Below are 9038 nucleotides of genomic sequence, written 5' to 3'. Positions count from 1 at the left end.
GTGCTTAACATTTTTTAAATAAACACTTTTTTTAAATTTAAATTTTTTTATTTCTCTCTCCAATTTTCTGTTTTTCTCCCCATCCCAATTTAGTCATGCCAATTCCCCCCCCCCCTACCTGGCTGCTGTATGCATGTTCTCCTACGAGTCGGTACAAGGGCGTCCCGAAGCTGACCGCGCGTTTCCTCCGATACGTGTGGCGACTGCCAGTGACGTCTTTTCACTTGGCAGCGAGGACTCTCATTGGTGAAGTGTAACGCGTGGGAGGGCATGCTATCTCCACCAAGTCCTGCCCCGCTGAGCAAGCGCCGATACCCGACATGTAGGCGTCGCTGTCCACAACGCCAGATTCCCACCCACCAGCTTCCCACCCCCTAATACTGCTAATTGTATTAGTATGAACGACCAGCCAAGCTGGTAGCAACGCAGAGAGCTGGGCTCAAACCCAGCATCTCCTGCGTTGGTGACAAGCATAATCTCCGCTACGCCACCTGACCGCCCTATAAACATAATTTTTTTAAATGGCTAAAAGTGATTTTGTAATTTTGCAACCGTGGGTCTCACAGGGTACTTTTAACCCTGTGAGGCCCAAATAAAAAAGACATTAGCAACTTCAGAGGCCAGAGGGTGAGACCTATAAACACATGAAGGGTGCCGTGACTGAAAAAAAAGGTTGAGAAACGCTGGTATATGGTGTGGCTCTTTGTGGTACCACAGTAATTTTTGTGGCTCTTAGTCTCTGACTGGTTGGCCACCCCTGAAATAGGCTCTCAATGCTGAGAATGTCTCCTTGTAATGTCAATCAGGCTTTTGAGCCCAGATTTAAACGGCTCTGGCTGATTGTTTACAGCATTGTCCAACAGTATGGTCACATCAGGGTACTGCAGAGCAAATTCTCTCTGTGCAGCTTCCTGGTGGTGGAGGGGCCTGCCTGTTGGTCCTGAGGCCGTGGTCTGGGGGACATGAGGAAGAGGTGGTGGAGGGGCCTGCCTGTTGGTCCTGAGGCCGTGGTCTGGGGGACATGAGGAAGAGGTGGTGGAGGGGCCTGCCTGTTGGTCCTGAGGCCGTGGTCTGGGGGACATGAGGAAGAGGTGGTGGAGGGGCCTGCCTGTTGGTCCTGAGGCCGTGGTCAGGGGGACATGAGGAAGAGGTGGTGGAGGGGCCTGCCTGTTGGTCCTGAGGCCGTGGTCTGGGGGACATGAGGAAGAGGTGGTGGAGGGGCCTGCCTGTTGGTCCTGAGGCCGTGGTCTGGGGGACATGAGGAAGAGGTGGTGGAGGGGCCTGCCTGTTGGTCCTGAGGCCGTGGTCTGGGGGACATGAGGAAGAGGTGGTGGAGGGGCCTGCCTGTTGGTCCTCCGGCACGGAGAAGGTGAAGGGCTGTCCTTGTCCCACCTGCTGCTGGAGGGACAGTGCCATCGGTGGAGGCAGAGGCTGGGCGGAGGCGCTCGGAGCAGGCATGACCCCCAGTCCCTGCTTCTGCCATGCAGAGAACCTGTCACACAAACACAAAGCACAAACATGTGTTAGCATTCATCTCCTCATAATGCAGACAATCACATTATGTACATTTGACCATGTGAAAATGTTACACCACAGCATACTGTATATACAATAATATATCTTACCACTGTGATAGGGTCCTTTTATTCAGCTCACTGGGGCAGGGGGTGGAGGCCGATGGAGCAGGGGGTGGGCCTGTACTTCCATGGCTACAAGGGGAAATTAAATACAAGGGGGAAAAAGGCTATAGATTTATTTTCAATACCTGAAATGAAAACTAAACATGCAAAGACATTTGGTTATGAGCTCTTGCAAAGCAGTGGGAGTAGGGAAGTGGTTATGAAGACAGCAGACACTACAGTGAAGACAACAAGCACTAGTACACAGTCAGACACACAGTGTGGTTATGAAGACAGCAGACACTACAGTGAAGACAACAAGCACTAGTACACAGTCAGACACACAGTGTGGTTATGAAGACAGCAGACACTACAGTGAAGACAACTAGCACTAGTACACAGTCGGACACACAGTGTGGTTATGAAGACTAGGGGCAATTGAAAAATCTAATTTCTCTCTATCTTAAGAACATTCACTTATACAAAAACAGACTGAACAGATATATATAACAGACCTGCTGGGGCAGCGGACTGAGAGCAGGGGACACAAACAGGCTGGATAAGATGGTCAAGAAGGCCAGTAGCGTGGTTGGGGTGGAGCTGGACTCTAGCGAGGGTGGCGGAGAGGAGGAGCCTTGCTAAGCTCCAGGCCATCAGGGAAAACTCCTCCCACCCACTATACAGAGCTCTTGCAAAGCAGTGGGAGTAGGGAAGTGGTTATGAAGACAGCAGACACTACAGTGGAGACAACTAGCACTAGTACACAGTCAGACACACAGTGTGGTTATGAAGACAGCAGACACTACAGTGGAGACAACAAGCACTAGTACACAGTCAGACACACAGTGTGGTTATGAAGACAGCAGACACTACAGCAGACCAGGCTGCAGAAACAAATTAGTGGGGGGGCATACAATGTTCTCGGGGGGGCACAATGGTTTTTCAACACAGGTTCCCTTTTATACGTTTCAGCTGGGACAGCGGCGCTGTGGCTTGCTTGGCGCTGCCCACGGTGCTGAACTAAACAGCAGAGAGGCAATTGAAAAATCTAATTTCTCTCTATCTTAAGAACATTCACTTATACAAAAACAGACTGAACAGATATATATAACAGACCTGCTGGGGCAGCGGACTGAGAGCAGGGGACACAAACAGGCTGGATAAGATGGTCAAGAAGGCCAGTAGCATGGTTGGGGTGGAGCTGGACTCTAGCGAGGGTGGCGGAGAGGAGGAGCCTTGCTAAGCTCCAGGCAGGGACCGAAACTAAAGCCCGCCGCCCGCCAGGGGCGGTCTGTTTTTACCTTTGGCGCATGACACTTAGAGGGCTGCCCGCCGTGTGGCGTGTAGACGTGTAGTTCATAAGCAGGCCCCTAAAAATATGTGTATGCGAACGGTAAAAATCAATTACGCGCACGCTGTGCGAATACAGATCTCTTGTCTTTTTTTTCCTCCGCTGCGAGATCGTTAAAAAACTACAAGTCCCACATTGCACTCAAGCCAACGGTCCAATCACAGTAGAGTGAAGTGACTGGTTTCATGGGAAATAAAGCAAATGACCAATCGGAAGCTCTCATTTTTCTTGTTTACTTCCTGAAACTCCGCGATCAGGGCTCTCGTTTTCCGAGACACCAACTTATTATAGTCTCTCTTACCAATAGCAATAGATTTTAGAACACCTAGATTTATCGATAGCAATAGTAATATAACGTTAATGCAACAAAACGAATGCCTTGCTTTGTTAATCATAACGTTGATGCAGTAGCGTATGTCGGTGTGTTGGCTGTAACGGACATGACAATAACATAACGTGTACACATTAAAATTGCGATAATCTATTCTAACATTTTCAAATCGATGCAGTTGAATTTCCCCCTTAGGATCGATGCATTGTTACACCCCTACACCAAAGTCACTGGCCCACTGTGTATCTGTGTGTATAATAACTTGGCTAGCGTTATCAACAGCAGAGGTGGGCAATGGGTCCAGCTGCAGCACCGGAGTGCAAGCGATGTGATGTAATTGGCAGACTCGACTGTCAATCAATGGTCTACCTGACACGCAAACTCAAACAATGTTTCTGTACTGGAGGTGTGATTGATTGATTGATTGAAAACTTTATTAACAAATTGCAGAATGGGTACAATACAGTACAGATCAATACACACAATTATTAAGGGGATGCAGACCAGAGAAAGACTTTCGTCTTGTTTACATCAGGGTCCCCCATTTCAATTAATCAGGAAAGTGTACAGTAGGAAAGTACAGTATTTCAATAGGCAACCCTGAAAGGATTATTTTTCTAGAAGAGCAACATAGCCAAAACAGACAGTGGAGCTGTTTGCAGATAGCAAGCATTTTGACTTATTGCGTGGTGGCGATGTCTCGCAGATAATACAACTACAAGTATGATTATATAATATATATTTTATTTAAAAAAAAATTGTATATATAAAATATATATTGGCAGGTAAGAAATATGCTTGGCGGGTAGACTCTTCCCATCTACCCGCCACTGGCCGGTGAGTCAAAAAGTTAATTTCGCTCCCTGGCTCCAGGCCATCAGGGAAAACCCCTCCCACCCACTATACAGACTTGGCTGACAGGAGGAGCATGTTATAGGCTCACACTACCTAAATGCAGCACTGAACAGCACAGGAAGTCCTTCATTCCGACAGCCATCAGACTATACAATGCATCACTGTGCCTCACTGCATCACTGAGCACAGAGTGACAGTTACCATCTTCCTGGACTCTTACTTTTTAAACAGCACTGTGCAATATTACACCTACTGTAGACTTCAGTATATTTTTACTGTATCTTTTATTCTATTTTTATTCTATTTCATTTTATTCTATTCTCTATTTGTTTTGTTATTCTTATTCGTGACTTGTACTGTCTAAATGTTTAATGTTGAGTGATTTGCAGTGTCAAATTTCCCTCAGGATAATACATTTCTATTCTATTCTATTCTATATCTTTGAAAAGTCTCCATTTATTCAACACTTCTGAATTCACTGACAAACTGAACTGAACTGACAAAAATAAGGTGCATAAAAAAAGCAAACAAAATTCCTCCACAGGCTACTCACCATCATTAGTAGAGCGGCAAGCAGCGTTTGGGGACAGAGTGAAATCTTCTTAAAACACTGCCCCTCCACTCATTCCTGAACTTTTTTGTTAAGTCCTTCTCAAATGCCAACTAAATTAAATTGGCCTTGCGTCGATGAAGCATACTAAGGCGATGTTCTTGAGGGTCGAAAACGAATTATCACAGAAAAGGGGGGGGGGGGGGGGGGCGGAGGTGTGCCAAATCTGTCAGTTACCTAACAAGGCAGAAGGGTTAAAAAATTCAATTCAAGGGCACTAGGTGGCACTAGGTTTCTTCTCTGACCCATCCCCAGTGATAACACAGGCTGCCGGCATGTCTTTATGAATGGAAATATCGAATAAAAGAAACAACGATGAAAACCCGACTATACTCTGGTCCTTATACTTAGATCCTAATATGAAAATGATGGGTCCGGCTGTGTTTCTTCAGGTTAGATAACTTACTGAAGCTCCTCCCACACTGCTCACACTGGTGGGACTTCTCTCCTGTGTGTGTCAGCATGTGGACCTTCAGGTGACCTACCTGACTGAAGACCCTCCCACACTGTTTACACTGGGGGGGCATCAGTCTTGTGTGGATCCGGCGGTGTTTCTTCAGGTGACTTACCTTACTGAAGCCCCTCCCACACTCTTCACACTGGTGGGGCTTCTCTCCACTGTGGGTCAGCACTCCCTCCCTACTCACCTCCCTCACCTCCTCTGCCTGGTCCCCTTCATGCGGCCCGAGGTGCGTTCCCTCCAGACGCCGCCGGACGTGCCGCCGGCCCTGGCTCCGGACGGGGGTCTGGAACAAATGTGTAAAAGGTTGTGTCAGAATAAGATCAAGTGGGGGTGTTAAACTGTCGTGAACGATTCATCTCTTGAACGCTCTTATGCTGACAGCTGACGTCATATCGGTCAGCTGGTGCTAATAAAGGGTTATCGCTGGCTCACGCGTGGGCTTCAGTCAGTAGGCTTAATTTAAAGGCTTGTTCGAGATGGGATAGGCGGACGCAGATCTGCGCAGGTTTTACTACGGCCTCGCCAAGCGCGTTGCATGACGGTTAGAATGTTGTCCGATTTGCTCTGAAAGTCTGACGAGGCGAGGCGCGGAACTCCCGCGGGAGAGGGCCGCGCGCAGCCTTCAGAGCGAGGCTCCACAGTACCTCTCAGCCCAATAGGGTCCAGCTGCAGACTCGGAGCCTCGAGGTCCAGATTGGTACTTCCGCCCTGCCACAGGACTATTAGTCCTGTGACAGGGCTATGCGCTGATTGGCGGAAAGTACGGAAGTATCTCGAAGTACGTCTGACGTATCTCGAATTACGTCTGACGTTTCTCTACGTTAGCGAACATTAAATGTTGTATTCATAAAATAATATAAAATCAGCAGCATGGGGAGGGCCGGGGGGAGGGGAGGTACAGGTAGTAGAAGACATAGAAGTACAGGTCACATAATTATAGTACAGTGGAGAAGTAAAAATAGAATAAAAAGGCAGTGTAAACAATATACAATATTATTAACTCTAATAATAACACGCCTCGCGGGTCATTATAATACGAGAGCCGTGGGTCTGCATTGTATAGAGCGGATCCCCCGGCCGTATTCAAGCGCTGGAGCGCTTTGCGATGGATCAAACTGTATTAGTAGTAATAATAGTAGTTGGCTAGTTGCGCGCTTCTGGCCACCTCCCGCAGTGCGCACATACACACATACTGTCTGTAGCTATACAGTACGTGCAAAATTAATTGTCAAGAGCCAATCGCACAGGTTGCCTCATCTCATCTGGCTCTGCAAATAGATCTAGAGTCTGAATATCATATATAGCTGCTGATGATCCATTGAATCCATTCTGAGAACTGAATGCAGTGCCCGCGACGAGGGTCTTGATTGATTGATTGATTGAAAATTGTATTAACAGATCATGCTGGACCTACAAAAGGCCTTTGACACTGTCAATCACTCCATTCTTGATTGAACATTTTATTAACAGATTGCAGAATGGGTACAGTACAGTACAGCTCAATACACACAATTGTTAAGGGGATGCAGACCAGAGAAAGACTTTCGCCTGGGGGGGGGGGGGGGGGGGGGGGGGTCGGGTAGGAGGGGTGGCGGACACTGTACAACTGTACAAGCAAAACTGTACATTGGAATATTGACAAAACCATACTTGGTCATTTACTGTACATTGGAGGGGGTTGGGTTACAACACAGGAGCAGAGTATAAACAACAGTACAGGAATGAGAAACAGTACTGTACTGTTGTTTATACTCTGCTCCTGTGTTGTAACCCAACCCCCTCCAATGTACAGTAAATGACCAAGTATGGTTGTCAATATTCCAATGTACAGTTTTGCTTGTACAGTTGTACAGTGTGTCCCCCCCCACCCACCCCTCCTACCCTATCAGACTCTAGATCTATTTGCAGAGCCAGATGAGATGAGGCAACCTGTGCGATTGGCTCTTGACAATTAATTTTGCACGTACTGTATAGCTACAGACAGTATGTGTGTATGCGCGCACTGCGGGAGGTGGCCAGAAGCGCGCAACTAGCCAACTACTATTATTACTACTAATACAGTTTGATCCATCGCAAAGCGCTCCAGCGCTTGAATACGGCCGGGGGATCCGCTCTATACAATGCAGACCCACGGCTCTCGTATTATAATGACCCGCGAGGCGTGTTATTATTAGAGTTAATAATATTGTATATTGTTTACACTGCCTTTTTATTCTATTTTTACTTCTCCACTGTACTATAATTATGTGACCTGTACCTCTATGTCTTCTACTACCTGTACCTCCCCTCCCCCCGGCCCTCCCCATGCTGCTGATTTTATATTATTTTATGAATACAACATTTAATGTTCGCTAACGTAGAGAAACGTCAGACGTAATTCGAGATACGTCAGACGTACTTCGAGATACTTCCGTACACGTCAGACGTAATTCGAGATACGTCAGACGTACTTCGAGATACTTCCGTACTTTCCGCCAATCAGTAATAGTCCTGTGGCAGGGCGGAAGTACCAATCTGGACCTCGAGGCTCCGAGGTTGCAGCTCGACCCTACTCCAAATCGGACAACATTCTAACCGTCATGCAACGCGCTTGGCGAGGCCGTAGTAAAACCTGCGCAGATCTGCGTCCGCCTATCCCATCTTGAACAAGCCTACTATCAACTGAACTGATGACGTTGACGGCCGTTAGCATAGTGACGTTAGCTCTTAGGCTAGCTCGTTATTAGCTATCTATAACATTAAACATTATCCAACATGTTTAAAATAGTTTAAAATACCGCGACAGCCCTAAATTATAACGTATATTATATTTAGCTCCCAAATGTAAAATAAATGTAACTCACGTTTCCACAGATAAACGACATCTTGCTTGAGAAATAATCCAATCTGTTGTCAGTCAGGTGGTTCAATTCTGTTGCAAAAAGCTGGTGTTATTCAGTTCCGTTGAAGGTTCTGAATACTAGAATGAGTTAACGTTGACACTTTTATATAAACACTTCGCAAAGCCACGCCCCTAAATTCGCGTCATATTCGATCACGTGAGGATGGCTGCGTACCTGACGTAACCTCGTTCATTGGCTGTTCGGATGCCTATTAATTTAAAATGCTTGACGTCATCCATTACGTAGAGCATTTTAAATTGGCATCCGAACAGCCAATCACGACACGGCGTTCATGAAAAACGATGGATGTGTACAAATTGCGCATAGAAATTAGGCATATGTATTGCACTGATGAAATACCGGAGGCTACTAAATAATGCGCCAAAATACCTAGATTATAATGTATAGTTACGATTATTTTTCTGTTGATCAAATAAAAAGCCTGCCTACTGCAAATCAATATGATTTGTCGACCATGTCACGGCTTATTGTGGTCTGCATCCCCTGAGCTGTACTGTATTGTACCCATTCTGCAATCTGTTAATAAAGTTTTCAATCACACGGACAATAAATATAATGTCTAAATGAAATGCACAAAAAATGTATGTATCATAACGTTACCCTGGTATAGATCTGTATGCATGTATTTATTCATAACGTTATACATATTCGTTCACGTTAGATTGTGCATGGCTTTTACATTGAAAAATGTACTTGTCACGTGGTTCCATTCTTCACATCAAAAACGAAAAACGAACTATCAAAACGTACACGGCCCTACACGGCCCATTATTGACTCGTTTTTTTCATTTGATTCTGATACCAAAATACGAAAAACGGGTCCGTATTTCAGTTTTTCCCCGTTTTTTCGAGTTTGGTTTCAAACGGAAATAGGAAACACCTCGTATTTCCGTTTTTTTTCGTTTT

The 9038-nt window shown here is 46.1% G+C and overlaps 1 long non-coding RNA gene across 1 annotated transcript; it reads right to left on the bottom strand.

The window, feature by feature from the left end:
* Positions 1-1162: 1162 nt before the first annotated feature.
* LOC311232486 lies at positions 1163-8200 on the bottom strand. The gene is made up of 4 exons (XR_014619959.1): positions 8073-8200; positions 5414-5512; positions 1626-1709; positions 1163-1492 (listed from the first exon to the last, which is right to left on the bottom strand). It is a non-coding gene; the product is annotated as an uncharacterized lncRNA (long non-coding RNA).
* Positions 8201-9038: the final 838 nt, after the last annotated feature.

The sequence above is a fragment of the Notolepis coatsorum genome, assembly GCF_963971535.1.
Source record: "Notolepis coatsorum genome assembly, chromosome: 7".
In the NCBI taxonomy this organism is placed as follows: Eukaryota; Metazoa; Chordata; class Actinopteri; order Aulopiformes; family Paralepididae; genus Notolepis; species Notolepis coatsorum.
The sequence above is the reverse complement of the archived record's forward strand: the minus strand, read 5'-3'. Positions and strand labels throughout refer to the sequence as shown.